This window comes from Schistocerca cancellata, chromosome 8 (assembly GCF_023864275.1).
Source record: "Schistocerca cancellata isolate TAMUIC-IGC-003103 chromosome 8, iqSchCanc2.1, whole genome shotgun sequence".
Classification (NCBI taxonomy): Eukaryota; Metazoa; Arthropoda; class Insecta; order Orthoptera; family Acrididae; genus Schistocerca; species Schistocerca cancellata.
Genome location: NC_064633.1, coordinates 289,531,075 through 289,547,565, shown reverse-complemented (window position 1 = coordinate 289,547,565; position 16,491 = coordinate 289,531,075). Strand labels below are relative to the sequence as shown.

General features: G+C 44.8%; 1 protein-coding gene across 1 annotated transcript in view; it reads left to right on the top strand.

Moving 5' to 3' along the window:
- The window catches only part of LOC126095526 (head-specific guanylate cyclase-like), a gene marked incomplete at its 5' end in the record, with an annotated part of 536,532 nt that overhangs the window by 31,724 nt on the left and 488,317 nt on the right, over positions 1-16,491 (top strand). The gene's annotated exons all lie outside the window — the stretch shown is intronic.

The following is a 16,491-nucleotide window of genomic DNA, read 5'->3' as shown; positions in this document are numbered from 1 at the left end:
ACTCGCCCACTGAGCAGCAGATATCGCACGGTAGTCACGCAACGTCTCTGGCCGCAACCAACGTTAACTGTATGCATGAAGCACTGATGTTATCATATAGACAAATGCTTCAGACGTAACACACACAAGCATTCATGGTAAGTTCTAAGCGTCTGGTGCTTTTATTACTTGAGCCGGGTTGAACTGCAGTGCTGTAGTGGAGGTTCGGTAGAGCAAGTGAGTACATAAATTTACGTTTCAAATCCCATGTTAATAAGTTCCGAAACGTTTTGTGGCAGAAAGCAGTAACCTCTGGCCAGTTGAGATGCTCATCCAAAGTTAAGCGACCCATATACGCTCAATATTATTGACAAAATGACATTGTGTCAATAGATTTCGCGAAAAGTGCGAGGCCAATGATAAGGGATTGGGGAGTGGGGTGGGGGGCGGAGGGGGGGGGGGCGGAACGAGCAATCTTCCACATGAATCCACATCTCCTCCTAGAGCTGGAAATGGCTCATGGCAGCGTAGAGTATCTGGACTGCCTTATGCAGAAGTCTTGCGGTTTCTCCAGGGAGACAGCGTGGCCTTGATTCATCGTATTCTTATCGCCGTATTTTGATTTCATAACTTATTTCATCTGCTAATATTTGTCAGCTGTAACAGCAATTGTGTCTACAAAATGCTTAGGTTCTGTATGTAGATATTCACTTAGGAACGTACGCTTACTCATAAACGACACCATAAGATTTTCGTTTATGGAACCTGTGAACTGTTCCAGGACTCGAAAGTATACTTCTTTGTCGTCTGTGGAAGAATTCCGTTTGCTAGTAGGAAACTTGATATATTCGTAGTTGTGCTTGTGAGTTGCTGATGTTGGCAAATACGTATCAGCCCTGTTCATGTCCCATGAAGGTGTTTCTCTTAAAAGCCCGTTCACCTTTCGGATAGTGCAGTTTCGTTTGCCGACGTAGCCTTCGCAAGCTTCTATGTCGGCCTCGCTCTCTTTGTCATCGTGCAAATCCAGTACTGAGTCGTTGAGTGTGGTCGGCTTTTCTACAGTTTTGTGCAGGTAGTCCTGACAGGGTCCAATTTCCTCTGATGGCGTAGAAACACCGAATGTGTTTATCCGGATCAGGATACCCGTTGTGTTGGAGAATACAGCTGCGTACTTACGTCGCAGCTGGGAGAGATTCACAGCTGCGTCCGTCATGGAAGACGGTTTATTCTTACCGCCGCAGGTGTGCGTGTACACAAATCACCCTCGTAGCGATTATGTGCTGTCGCTAAGAGACAGTGCTGTAGTCCAGTTTCCCATTAGCAGCCCTCAGAAGCATTCGCTGTGTGCTAGCAGATTGCGCTGCTCTCTGTTGGTGCAAACAGTCCCCTTTGTAGCCTACAGCAATACGCCAACTGCGCAGAATCGTTCTTCCACCACGATGTATGCACCAAGTAACACCGTAAACAAAAACAATCAATCCGTAATGTTAATGTGAGTGTAGTACAGCATTGCCGTGGCTTGTCTCTCTGAGCCGAATGTGGTGTGGTGAGGTTTATGGCGCTCGAAATCTTCTCCTTCGCCGTGGCATCCTCTTGAACGTGTACCACCACTTCATCTCTTCATATAATCTCTATTTCAAGCACCAAAATGCTACTACCCACCAGTATTTCAAACGAATTCACCACGACAACATCAGCTCACACCTATATTCACAGCGTCAATTTTACTGTTGCGTCTTATAGTTGCGTCACACACGCGTGCTGCAGCTGTTTTCTGTAAAACATCAGCAGATGGCGTAACAGTCTCTTATCCCCCAACAAAGAGATGGCAGTCGAGGACAACGTGTTTTGGTCTTTTACTACCATTTTACTTCAAGGTATGAGAGGGAACAGGTGTTCTTCCGAGAAACACATAGGTAAAGGTACGGGGACTTGCAGTCATGACGGACGTAGGGTGTGTCAGGCCTTTACGATCATGGGAAAGTAGAGGAAATAGATTTTTACCAGCTGATATAGTTGTAACACTTAGGAACAGTCGGTAAAATGTCTATAATGGAGAGAACATTTATATTTTTCACGAGATCGTTACATTCTTACATTTATTACATGTGTAACCAACAATGCGACAGCTTTCTTTTCAAATTTGACATTAACACTTGACCAAGCACTTGTGAAAAATATAAACAACGACTTCCTCAAACACGCTTTGTGCTTCGAAACACCTTCATTTGCAACAGTAAGGGGTGACATCTAAATAACAAACGCTTGAGTATCAGGCTAAAACGTCTGCTTCGAAAAGCTGTATGTATTTTCCAGCCGGAAATTCTGTGGTGGCTTGGAAATAAATCTTCCGACGGCTGCCAGTGTATATGTGTGTGTGAGTGTGAAATCTTATGGGACTTAACTGCTAAGGTCATCAGTCCCTAAGCTTGCACACTACTTAACCTAAATTATCATAAGCACAAACACACACACCCATGCCCGAGTGAGGACTCGAACCTCCGCCGGGACCAGCCGCTGCCAAAGCATATAATAACGGATACTGTGTATTGAGGACTCCGCGTTGAACAGCATCAGTCATCAGGTTTTGGAATGTGAATGACTGCAGCAGGCATTTGGAGCCAAGCATATGTGGTTTAAAATATAGTAAAAAAACATTGGCGTTGAAGGTGCATGCGAATATTAGTCTCAAGACAAGAGGATGTTCTCAGTGGGAGAGGAAACGTTTTAGCATGAAACGCAAATCACGACCTGACGAAATCGGTTGGCCTAGTGTGCTCAGAGATGAAGACCACACCTTACGCGTTAAATCATTTCATACTGAACGGAGCTTTCATGACGAATACTAAGTGTAAGTAAATTACAAATTCTATACATAAAGCATCCACGACCATCATACCCAAAAACTGATACTACGCAACAAGGTATGATGGATAAATGTGGAATAGTATGTAGCTGCACTTAGGGGTATCGGCCGGCCGAAGTGGCCGTGCGGTTAAAGGCGCTGCAGTCTGGAACCGCAAGACCGCTGCGGTCGCAGGTTCGAATCCTGCCTCGGGCATGGATGTTTGTGATGTCCTTAGGTTAGTTCAGTTTAACTAGTTCTAAGTTTTAGGGGACTAATAATCTCGGAAGTTGAGTTCCATAGTACTCAGAGCCATTTGAACCATTTTGAACTTAGGGGTATCGCTTTGTGCACGTTTCCCCTTTATTGACATTACATCGGGCCGTTCTTTGCTATTTATTTTCGTAAACATCAATCGCTTTGAAATTCATGACATGACACCTTTGACAAAAAGAGACCATAGTTTAAATCCGTCTTCGAAAATATGTGTGTAAGGATCACTTACGGCTAAAGGGAGAATACCTAATATTTTCACTTCATACTGTAGCTCAGTCAGGCAACTATAACCATTATTAATGTCGCAAGCTACGTTATTAGAAAGTAATACTGGGCATACCTGATGATATGGCGCAGCCTTTCTGACGTATCATATGAAGGTAGGATGGAGATTCGGTTCACTGCTCAAGCTACTCTCAGAAGACTTCTGGTACTAAAGTGTGAGCACCTGTCGTTCGATGTAAATACCATATAGTACAATTACTTATAGCTTCATGTTTTGAAGAATCAAACAGATGTTTGTGTCTCATGCAGAAGTACTCGTAAAAGTTCAAATATTCGGAGAATGTAATCCATTGTCAACTGTGTAAGTGTTACAAAGTGTAAGTGTTTTAAAGTTTTCAAAAATTTATTAAGCAGCATCTTTGTCTAAATTACTTTCTTTTAATAGGTACTTGAAGTGACGGGTATCACCAGTGAGGAACGTTTTCGTAGCTCCCATGATTTTCATTCATACAGCAATGCCTGAAATTCAGACTGCTCCAAATGTGATTTAGCATGTAATTATAAAATGTCATTCAGTTTCTTAAAGGATTCAGAGGATTGTTTTAGAACTACACATCATGAATTTTATATTGATATCCTGCCCCTTAAAGGAAGTTTCAGTATATTGTCTTTAATGGAGTATTGGAACTTTCGCAACTGGTGTACGTATTTCAAGATCAGTAAACTAAGTCTGTCACACTTAGTATTCTTCTAGAAAACTATGCTAATTTCACAACAGCACAGAGTAAATTCAGCTGCAAATGTTAATAGCATTCAAACGATTCTGCTTGGCGGACAATGTCTGCTGGAGGAGCTGCGGAATTAAATTAAAGTAATTAATTCGTTTTTTGCATCTGTTATACAGACCATTAAGAAAATTTAATGAAGCCCATCGTTGGCTAAACAACGTTTTAGCTCCTTTGCCTGCTTCCAAAGTAATCTTAACTTTTCCCCAGGTCACTAGTGAAAAGAGAGAATTCCTGTCCCTTTTTCTCGCCTCGTAAATTTAGATGTGAAGCCACTAAAACATTCGTACGATGTACGGCCGTTACTGCAGAGCTTGAAGTGTGAGTTTGTGTCACGTATACGATTCAACGTATATGTGGTACTTGAAACATCCGTGAGAATGTATTTCATTCATCGGAGTGAATATCTGTGAAGGAGAAGGACTGATCCACCGAAAGTGCGTTCTCCTTTAAGAAGATTCTGTGCAACCGTTGTATCTGATACATAAAACTTACAACCTCATTATAAAATTTATTGAGCAGGATTTTGACTTACGCGTTGGCTAAGTTTATAGACCTCTGAGCAACTGAGTACCGATTTTTGTCGCTATACAGAGGGAACAGTGACGTTCCTTTCAAAGAATGTGACATTTGTTTACTATTTTTGACTCTTTGGCCTCCTGTGGTGGACTGACCATAGTTACGTGAATGATACTTCCAAAATTCTGAAATCACCAACACCCGACATTGGTTCTTGTGCCTGGTGCTACACTTGGTTTCCCCGTTGTGCACTATAACACCTGTGCTACGGTAGCTGTTTTGACTGTGAAGATATGAATATTTTGAGCCATCACACGGTAAGATCAGTACTTCTTCTTCCTCTTTCCCCTCAGTGTATTTTTCAGAGGATAAAATTTCGACAGCGTCCTATATTGTTCTCGTACTTTTAGGAATGTTCTCAAACGTCAACAAATGTTTCCGAATCATCCAAAATACTGTTAAATGTTCTAGAACGAAACTTGGAAACGGCACATATCACTCTGGTACGCAGCCTGAAAAATCGTATTAACCGATGCGTTCCATAACGTAGTAAACACAAAGGTACAAATCGCTGAAAAAATGTATCCACTTACATTGGGAGACTACAAATACAGTGTGTAGTTTGGGAGGTGCCAGGGATGGAGAAGAGTTTGTACCTCTTTAACTCTGGCGAATTTTGCATGAGAACAAGACATGCAATGGGCCGCCTACATACCTACCACGTAATTGATTATGTACACAACGCTAACGAAAGGAATTGATGGTGGACACTGCTAGTAGGTAAAATAAGCAGTGCACACTCATAATAATTTAACAAAAATCATTATCTGCTCAGTAAATAAAAAGTGAATTTTATGATCATAAATGACAGGAAATGGGATTCTGCACCTCTCTATGAAACGATATGCGGATTAAATATTACAATGTGAATTATTATAAATCATAACACAAAAGTACTTGATTGTCAATACAAAAGGTAGGCTAAAGGGTAGATCATACTGTGCTATTACGAGAATACAAGAGGCTCCTGCTCTCTGCGATCCAATAGATCGACGATAATGGCTGGAGGTCCTATTGAATCAAATATTACTCCCACAACTATAATGCAGTATTGCGATTAGTAGTGAGAACTCGAATGGGATCACATGGTGAAACACGCAAGGTGGACTTGTAACCAAGGGAGCGCGCGTGCTGCTGAGGACTTCAGCATTAAAATGATAGGTCCTACAATGCCGGAGACGCAAAATACTTTACCAGTCTTGAAACCTGCAGCACGTAGTCGGTAGGCAGCATTCTGATGATGCAGGCGCCGACTTCTGCTGTGCAGCAACTCTGTTTCAACCCCTGGCCTCGAGGGCTGTCCGAGAATTGTAAGTTCTGCCGAAAAAGTGCGACTAAGTCGCAAGAACGTCCGACTCCGACGAAGATCAGTTCCCAAAAGCCCTGCGCCCGCCCAATGCATGAGCGGAGCCTACGTTACTCAACTCCCCACTATCCTCGAAGGACCGCGAATCAGCATTCAGTGCTGATTCCAAAATTGCCCCACACTGTCTCACAATACCATTCGCGCCAATAGCGACTGTTGCCTCCAATTTCTAGTAGGGTCTTACGACGTCAACTGGCCTCAGTATAACTTGATCAATCGTGCCTCTGCTATCTAGCTGGTGGTACTGAACTTGCTGTTTGACCGGCTTCGAAAACAACATGCCTAGACCACCAGCCATCTGGCACCAGACAGTCGCGTCCAGCAGGGCACAGTCCACAAATATTCTCAGAATCATGAAGACAACAAGAGTCAGTCGGCCCCAGCAGTCTTCGTTCCAGACGTGCCGGAACGGTAAACACATAAAATGTGGCGACGGTAAGATGGCTCGCAGCTCGTTTCGCCCTGCGTACAATAGGTGAAACTCGAACGAGGTCAGTCGCGCAGCCAGGCGCTCAAGGCAATTGATGTACGACCCTCTCAGCGTTCGCAGAAGTGCTGCCCCCCCCCCCCCCCCGCAACAGGCCACCCAGGGAAGTAACAGAGGAAGCTAAAAGCAAAACCACATACAGTTCCCAACATGCATAGCAATCAAGCGAAAAGTACTTTGAGCTCTCAGTACAAATATTCTCATTAGAATAACTTATTAATAAAATTAATGAAAATGAGAGGCGACATGCAAAAGAGGTCATGGAACGTCTCATTACCCTCCAGTGACTTTAGATTATTTTCGGTAGTGGTTGACTCATTTGACAGAGGAAGCGTGTCAATCCATCAAAAAGAATCTATCTAAAAAGTTTCAAAAATGTCACAATTGTCAGATTAAATTTAAAATTCATGATAAATAGAAAAGTGGAATTTTTCTTATGACTTTTCGAACATCTCACTCACATTAACGAATAAGTCACACCCAACACAGATTTGCCCTCAGGAAACCCACTGTCGTTCATGGACATACTCGCACAGTCATACAAACGTTGAAAACATGTCAGAAGGCAAGTTCGAAGCTGCAGTAAAATGTTGACCTATTGGACCTGCAAACTTCCCATTACGTTAACATTTAAGAATTAGCTACTGGTGCCAACTCAGACACACACGTACTTCTCTGCATCAAGCCATAAAGACAAACAATATTTGTATGCTCCATTGAAACATTTAACCACATTCATGCCTTTTCCCTGAACAGAAAGGATTATAATTTTTCACAGCGGTTGGTTGACTGATAATCCATTCACCACTAACCAGAATTGTAACCGGTGATATCCCACTCACATACCCACAACAAACAAAAATACTCTCATGTAACTGTGGCATATTATTGTGAATAACCTTTTGTAACTATTGGCACATACACAAGAAATGTGTACACGTAGTGACAACTGACAGCCATCGATATAAGTGAGATAGAGAGATATAGTGTACACAAAAATGACAGATTTCGTAAGTATGTCTGTGTGATTGAAAATTATTTAATATACGTGTATCACAAAGAAAAACTTGTTCCAAACTGACTTGGAGATTGGGAACAAGGATATATTGAACACTAGCATGTATTTGAAAAAAGAAGACTGGAAGCTATAAAACAAAACAATATACATGTAGTTGTCATTGTATTTCCAGTTTTTATTCTCTGAAATAAAGTTTGGAGGCCAAAAACAAAACAAGAACAATGTATTCACTAGGGGCACGAATTTTTCTGTGGTCACACAGTTGTATGAGCGAAAATAAGAAAAAAAAAAACAGTTGACCATAACATCTTTCACAGACGAACATCACACAACGAATCACTCAACGTATGGACATAGCCGCGCTCGTCTGTGGAGCGGGGTTGTGGTTCCTTGCTTGGAGAAAGCAGCGCCTGCTGGGAGGAGTGCGACTAATGGTGTGAGCCACTAATCTAATCTTTCTCGGAACCACGCTCGTAAATGGCATCCAGAGGTATCTCCAGTCATCCTTCCCTATCTGTAGTGGTGTTGTCAGTCGACAGGAAGCTCATAGGGTGGCAGGACAGCCTATTGTTGATTTGCAGTAATGTGCGGTACGATGGCAAACACATGTACAGGCTATGATTGTCATTGAGGACCTCAAGATTCGGGACAGATCCATAGGACTGATAGTTGATTGGTTGGTTGGTTGGTTTGGGGAAGGAGACCAGACAGCGTGGTCATCGGTCTCATCGGATTAGGGAAGGATGGGGAAGGAAGGCGGCCGTGCCCTTTCAGAGGAACCATCCCGGCATTTGCCTGGAGTGATTTAGGGAAATCACGGCAAACCTAAATCAGGATGGCCGGATAGTTGATTGTCCAAAGAGAGTAACACTTGGCCTTATCTGGACCGAGAAATTGCAATACAGGATACTGCTCTTAGAGGGTCTCCAACATTCGTGGAGTCATCTGATGGAGGTTGAAACATGGATAGCAGATCGATCAATTCTGTCGATTGCTCGGAACTGATCTCTGTAGGACAGGGGATTATCACGACAGACTGCAGTCCAGCGATACCCAGCATGGAACTGCTTTGGACATGCAGTCCCGCCTATTACAGTGAGTTATGCAAACTCGTGCTGGAACTGTAAACGGCGTTTGTCATAAGTGCGGCTCAAGAGTTCTTCTCTCTGACGCTTCTTGCCGCCATTATTAGAGAATGACTTCCTCGTCTGGCACCTCTTCTACATCGGAGTCCTCATTTCTGGGTCACCGCTGTGTGGTGCCGTGCTGCCTCCATGGAAAGCCGTTAACAGGTTCGCCTGCACCGGTGGGATTCCGAGCGTTGTGTTCGGCCTCATCTAACCCACAGCTGTACGCTAGGTGAGCCGCCGCCTTAATTTCACTGCGCTGAACAGATATGTGGTGAGCGCCTCTGAGCCCTCGGGTAGAGGGTGGATGTGCCATAACTGACAGCTGCCTCCTTCAGACATCTAGCTGCCGCTCGGGCCTATTTACTCCACACCGACCACTCTATAGCGGCACTTCTCATCCAGCAGTCACTCGCTGTTCCCAGTACCTAAACAATACTTGAATACTTTTATAACACGTGCCTCCTCAACATTTTTTTACAAATAGAGCATTTAGAATTCCTTACAGTCGTCTCTGATATTATTTTGTACATTCAAAAAAGAAGTTAATAGCAATGAATTTTTACATGAATAGAACTGTTACACTAATACAGTATAAAATGTCTTATACTCTGTTGAAAGAATTTGCAGAAGTATTAATCATAAAGAGTAGTGACTTAACCTATGGGCCCATAGTTAACACTAGTGTGTGTGTAATTATTGACTCATTAAGATAAAGAAAACCTGAAGTACGCTACCCACAACCCTTAACTAGCCCCGACTATGGCCTATCCGTCACTGGAGCATGCGCACAACTACTGATGACAATTTAACTTCACTAACTACGCTATAGACAGGCGCCAATGCAAATCCCTCGCTGTCTCTGTTGCCAGAGGCCTCGATGGATCCCAGAAACTGCTCAAGATATGGCGGCCGCACACAAATACACAATGAACACGTATTAGGCTAAATAAAATTAGCTGCAATTACCATAGTAATGGAAACTAATAAAATAATATAGGTAACTTATCGACTACACCCGTCTCGACACCTGTCTCTGACGTCGCCGTTTCGCTGAGTCAGTCGCTGCTCATCTCAGATGGAACTGGATATACTGAAAGGTACGGTGGAAAATTTACACACAAAAAACCACAGTAGACTTCGCAAATTACAATGTTAAAACTCTACCTCTGTAAACAAGTTCTTCTAAATATCCTCTTTCCAGACTACTCTTGTATGCTAGGTCTGACATCAAGACACCTATTACTGGACTTGTTTTAATGCAGATTGAACTAATAACACACATAAATGTTTTCCCAAAACTTAAAAAGGTATTTCTCGAGAAACAAATTGTGAAAACTGCGTGCAGCATAAAATAAAAACGGTTCAACACAGTAACTTGTACCTTTAACGCCCAAAAAGTAAATACTTTTCTTGGGATCTTATACCTGAGGTATGTGATGTTTGTAAAGCCATAAAGAGAGGAAAAAACCCAAAATGTCGAACTCAAAGTTCGGATTAGCACCATATCGTTACCTTTAAGGTCATTTCATTGCGGTTAAGCTATTATAAATTTGATGTAATATCGACTGATGTTATCCAATTTTTGATTTTAGAAAATTCCTGAGTGGCTAAACTGCAAGCATTCTGCGTACTTCAAACTCGTAGGCCCTTTATCAAAACATAATTATGGGCACCTTTTCTGTATTGAAAATCTAAAGTAAAGTTCAACATACGATCAGTCATGATACCCCTACAGATCTGTTGTATATCTTTTCCAAATTTTGCTTATTGTTTGTTCATTTGAATGAGTATCTGGCCTTAATAAAATCTTCTCATCATTTAAGGCATATGAATTCAAAGAAACTTCCTCAGCTTCCCAAGGATATCCCTACCATCGTCATCAGGAGTAAAACTACTGTACTTGGGGTCGGGGTGGGAGAGAACAAAGGTGTCCATGACAGGGAGTTGGGATGTGGGAAGAAGAGGTAACCAAGTTGTGGTCAAAAGGGGTGGCGGTGGGCAGTGGTAGTTTGGTGAAGGGGGCAGGAGGAGGATCGACACTAGGTCATTAGGTGGTTCTTAGTGAGGGTGGCCTGGGAAGAATGGTGAGAGATAGGTTGGAGTAGGAGATGGCAGGAGGTAGTCCCTGCTTTGGGTGCAGAGGTGTTAACATAAGATGGTGTCAGCGAATCGTGTGGGGTGGCTACTGTGGCCCAGAGGGCTATGACCTGGGCGGATGAGGGAGGGGCTCGGGTTGTAGGGCGACTGGGGTGGGGCAGAAACTCATGAGGGTGGGTGGCAGATGCAAGAGTAGACTCATATACGTTACGATTTAACATAGGAGTGAGATGGAAGAGGAAGAAACAGAAACGAATTAAAGCTGGGCATAAGGAGGGGCTAGGGAATATTTACATGAAGTGATAGTGGATGCAGAGGAAGGGGGGGGGTGTAGATGATGATGATGGCTGGTGTTTCCATGCCTAAATGGAGATGAGTCTACCGCAACATGCGTCGCTGGCATAGGAAATGAAAACGGCGAGTGGAGAGACAGCAGGCCAAGATGAAGATGAAGACAGAGAAACAGCATAGTAACACTAAGGCGATGGGAATGGCGACGGCGGGCAGCAGTGGTGAGCAGCTAGCAGCAGACCCCATAAGGGCAGCGGAAGGCTGGTAGCAGCACAATCCACTGCTCTTCAGCCAAGTGACATTGCATGTAATAAAAAGATGAAGCGATGCATATAAGGCAATCAAAATAGAGACAGAAGAACATAGTAGGGAGTACAAAGGGGGTTAAAATATATGGAGACATTCATTGTGGGGCAGTTAAAAAAGTCCACATAAAGATAAGAAACACAGAGTGCAGTATGCAGAAATCACACATAAACAAAAGTTGGCCACAGTATTAAAACACACAAGAACGACGACACTTTAAAACCAGTGAACAAGGTGGAGCCCCCGACGATCAACAGCAAAAACTGCCAGGAGGAACCTGCCAAGGGAGGGGAGGCCTGGGAGGAGGGAAAAGGTGGGCCAGGAGGGGGCAGTGGGGGAGGAGAACTGGAGGTCTGTGATGAAAAGAAAGGGGGTCAGTGGACGCACCAAGAGGCTGGAGACAGGTTGTGTGGGAGAGAGAGAGGGAGAGGGAAGTCAAGCCAGGAGGGAGCAATGAGACACGGAAGGGGGCACTGGAAAGAGAGGAAGCATAGGAGAAGGGAAAAAAACCACTCAAGGGAAGGGAAAATGAGGTGAGAGAGAAACCGGAGGAGAGGGGTGAAAGGTGGGGTTAAAGCTAGTAGGAGGGCAAAAATCCATGAAAAACTCGTCATCCAGGAGGGGTATGCAATGGAAGGTACTTTGTTAAAGGAGGTGGAAACGTGGAGATGGAGAGAGTGCAGGACACATTGGTAAAGGCACAGCAACAGGCTGGGGGTAGAGGGGATAGGAGACTTTAGAGGGTGGGGGAGGATGGAGTCTGGGGATGATGTACAGGGTGCAGATGTGTTCAAGGAACAAAAGGGGACAGAGCTGAGGTCAAAGAGGATCCTTGGGTGGGGGGGGGGGTGAGGCAGATATGGAAAACACAGAGTGCATGTCATTCAAGGATTTGGAGGGCCTTTTAGAGTTATAGAGGCTGGGGGAAATCCAGGTGATTTTGGCATAACAAAGGATGGAACAGATGAAGGATTTGTAGTTGTGAAGGATTGTGGAAGGATGCCATCCACATGTCAGGCCAGACAGGATTATTGTGGACTTTATGTTGGATCGTAAGGGTATAGGGAATCTAAGTGAGGTTGTAGTCGAGGATGAGGCCATTGTATTTCAGGGTAGGAATGAGGTGGATATGACAACCATAAATAGTGAGGTACAAATCGTTGAGCCAGAAGGAGGGGTGGTACAACATATGATAAGTGCCTGTGTCTGGTTGGGTTGAAACAAAGGAGCCACTGGTTACAACATGCACTGAACTGTTTGAGGTGGTTTTGAAGGGGATAGTGGTACCACTGAAGGAAAGGAGAGAGGGCCAGGAAGGCAGCGTCATCAGCAAATTGGATGAGATGAAAAGGCTCAGGAGTTTTGGGCATATCTGCAGTATACCGGAGATAGAGGAGACGGGAAACGATGGAGTCTTGGGGCATACTCAAGGGGGCTAGAATGTACAGGAGTTCCTATTGAGGATAGTTACATAGAAGGGGATGTGGGAGAGGAGGGAAGCTACAGGATGGACGAAATTCATGGGAAGGGCATAGTCTGGAGTTTAAAGAAGAGCCTGGGATACCAGACACGGTCGTAGGCATTCTGGGGGTTGAGAGAAACAAAGATGCAGTACATAGGGAGTTAAGTTGGAGGGGAAGAAGATCCCTCATCACTGTAATCACGAACCTTAGCCCCATTGTCACAGAGGCATAGTCGTTCACAGAACTGAATGGTCACCCTGCCATATATTCAGCCCGCTGCATCTACAGTGACTTCTCATGCGTGTCAGTATAGAATCCCTCTCCTTCATCGACCATGTCCTCACTCAGGGAACCCTTACCTGTAACAGCTGCCACCTTGTAATTCCTTTCTGCTCCACTCTCCAGTCCTAACAGTACCGGAAGTGTCTGGTCATCGAAGATCACCTTACCTGTAGAAATCCTCCTATTCACCCCAACTGCCAAGTCTGTCATTTCCCCAAACGGTTTCTCAACTTCACCCCTGATCTTTCCCACAAGATATATAATGCAGCCCACCCCAGATTTTCCTCTAAATATTATGTGAAAACGTATCCCAAAAACCAGAGCTCACCATCCTTGTTCATCCCCCTAATCAAACACCGCATCTAACCATTCCCTCCACCCAACCACCCACCCACAGTCTGTGCCATAGATCGTCCTTCAATTCATCCACTCAATCCAACGCCCATACAACTTGCAATAGATCTCCCTTACCATCTGTTCCGTTTTACACTTGATCACCTACGTCACTTACTACCACAACCGAGCCCATTTCGTCCTTACCCGTCTCAAGAAACTCGTCAAGCCTCTCTTGCACCCCCGCCCCTCCTTCCTCGTACTCTCTCACCATTCTAGAACAATGGCAGTATCACTTCATTTATCAAAACATCCGCTCCATCCCTACCAACAAGCCTGTCTTCATAAATACCATGTCCTAGCACCAAGTTCACACCATCTTCAATGAAATCTTTCTCCAACTTCAACACATGTGCACTTCGCCCTATGTCGTTCACCATACATATGATCCCTGCTCCTTAGCGCGAGGTGAGGTCAATATTGCGCACATTAAGCATATCCCCATGTGGCCACAACTTCTGTTCGCTAACGCTACCGAACACCTTATCCTTAGCATCTTTTTCCCCACTCTCACCATGACTTTTGCCACTATGTACATCACTCCTGTTGCTCCCACACCTTACAACTTCCTCTTCCGTGCAGACTGCAACTTCTCCACGTACGTGATTTCTGCAGACTTTAACATCCATATCCATGACCCTATCACCCCTCTGGCAGTGGCATCAATTCCTTTCAATCCTCCTAAATGACGTTGTCCTCCTCCCTCAGTATGCCTGTCCCTAAAGTAACACCACCCCTGATATCATCCTCACTTCCCACAATCTCCTTAAGTGTATCACTGTGGAAGTCCTAGATGCCACTGACTGTTACTACCTCCCAGTACTTTGCTCCTCACTCTTCCCAAGCTCCCCAGCCTGTCGATCCTCCCAAGGTTGTATACGACTACCGCCATGCCTACCAGAATGCCTACTGGGAGTCCATTGACACCCTGGTGGAAGTCAAAGTCCCTCTTTCTACTATCCTGACGACATCGCTCACGCCTCATTCTTCCTCCAGCAAGCCATCACTGATGCTATGGTGGCTCACATTCCCACCAAACCTATCCAGCCCAACATCCTACACATTCTCCATGAGCTGTCCTCCTCCTTTGTTAATCCCACCAGCTGTACTGTTTCCTCCCCCGCTCTTGTGACTGGGACACATCCTTCCACCACTGGCAATTACAAAGACATGTTCAAAATCTTCTGACAGCAAAGAAATGCTGGGGTTGGTGCCACACATGCGCAACTCAACGCCATCCTCCCTGTCAACTTCTCCAAGTACTGATCCGCCTTCCACCACCTTCCTGATGGCGGAAGGTAGCGATCCTGACCTGCATTACCCACTCCTCCATGACAACTGCCCTATCCCTGACAAGCTCTGTAAGGCTAACCATGTAGCTTCCCACCTCACAGAAACCTTCTCCATATCTGATGACTCTCACTTCAGTTACTCATTCTCAACTGATGCCCTTGACTCCACGAATACCACTGTCCCACCACTTGCTCCTAGCTTCTGGCACTTGGACCACCTACTGTCCTCAGAACTGAACACACCTGTCACAGCACATGACATTAAATTCAACTTCCACTCCAAATGCAACACGACCACTTGACACATCCGCATCACCTACCATGACCTAAAGGAGTACCCTCTCTCCTTTCTCACAGACCTTGCCACCGTGTACAACACCACTGTGTTTTACCCTGTCCTGTGGAAGAACTCCCACATCCTGTTGTTAACCCAGCAAACCCACTTCTGACACCTATGAATCTCTTGCATGTTCAGTAATGTCTTCAAGTGCTACCCCTCCTACCATATCCATCACCACCTAACTCAACACCATTTCCTTCCTCTTACCCACTGTGGTTCCCAGCCCTCCTCTGCTGACAACCACCTCCTTAATCAAGCACATCTTCTCACCCTCCACCTTAATTACCATCATCCTGACGAACATGTACAGCATTGTGGGTACTTTTCATGCCCTAGGCCTATACTCTTCCTAACAAATTTATCCATCTGATTGCCTCCCTCCTTTCCAACATTCCTTCTGATGTCACCATTCAAAATACCTATGCCTTCTGCCCCATCGCAGGTGTGTCCCAGGGCTCCATCCTTTCTCCTCTTATTTATCTCCTGTACTCTACTGATATTCCCAAACCACTCGCAACTGTCCATCTCCTCAAATATGCTGATTAGACTGCCTTCCTTGATTTCTATACTACCCTTCAATGGTCCCAGTGATCCCTCTAAACTCATGTAGACCAGATAACCACTTGGTGAAACCAGTGACTCCATCGACTCAGTCCTAGCAAAGCTGAGGCAATCATTACAGAAGGTTCATCATCTTTCTTCTGGCTCCACGGTTTCTACCTCACCATCTATGGTTGTCCTATCCGACTTATCCCCAGTTTGAAATACCTTGGCCTCATCTTTGACTGTCACCTCACACGGTGTCCCCATCTCCTTACCATAAAATTAAAAGCCCACAATAGACTCTACCTCCAGTATCAGCTGGACATGGGGATTGCATACTTCCACCATGATAGATACAAATCCTTGATATGTGCCACCCAGTTTTGCCTGGAGCTCTGCCCCTCGTAAATTCTATAAAGTTCTCCAAATTCTTGAATGCAAGGCACTCTGCCTCATTTTCTGTATCTTCCCTTTCCCACATCTCTCCTCCTTTTCTTTGAACACATTCAGTATCCTATACACCAGCGGCCAAGCGGCAACCTTTATCCACCCCTCCTCCCAATGCCTGTTGTCTGCTTTCCTCTCTAGTCCCAACCAGCTGCCGTGCCTCTGCCAGTTTGTCCCAACCTCTCTCCATCTCCACACCTGCCATCTCCCATCCCAATGAAACTTCCAGCATCTTTCCATTCTGAATGATGTGCTTCACCCCTTTATCCTTTCTTCCAACTCTAACCCTCCTCTTGCTCTTCCCTCCACTCTAATGCTCCCTCTCCTTCCCCTCCCACCCTGCTGCT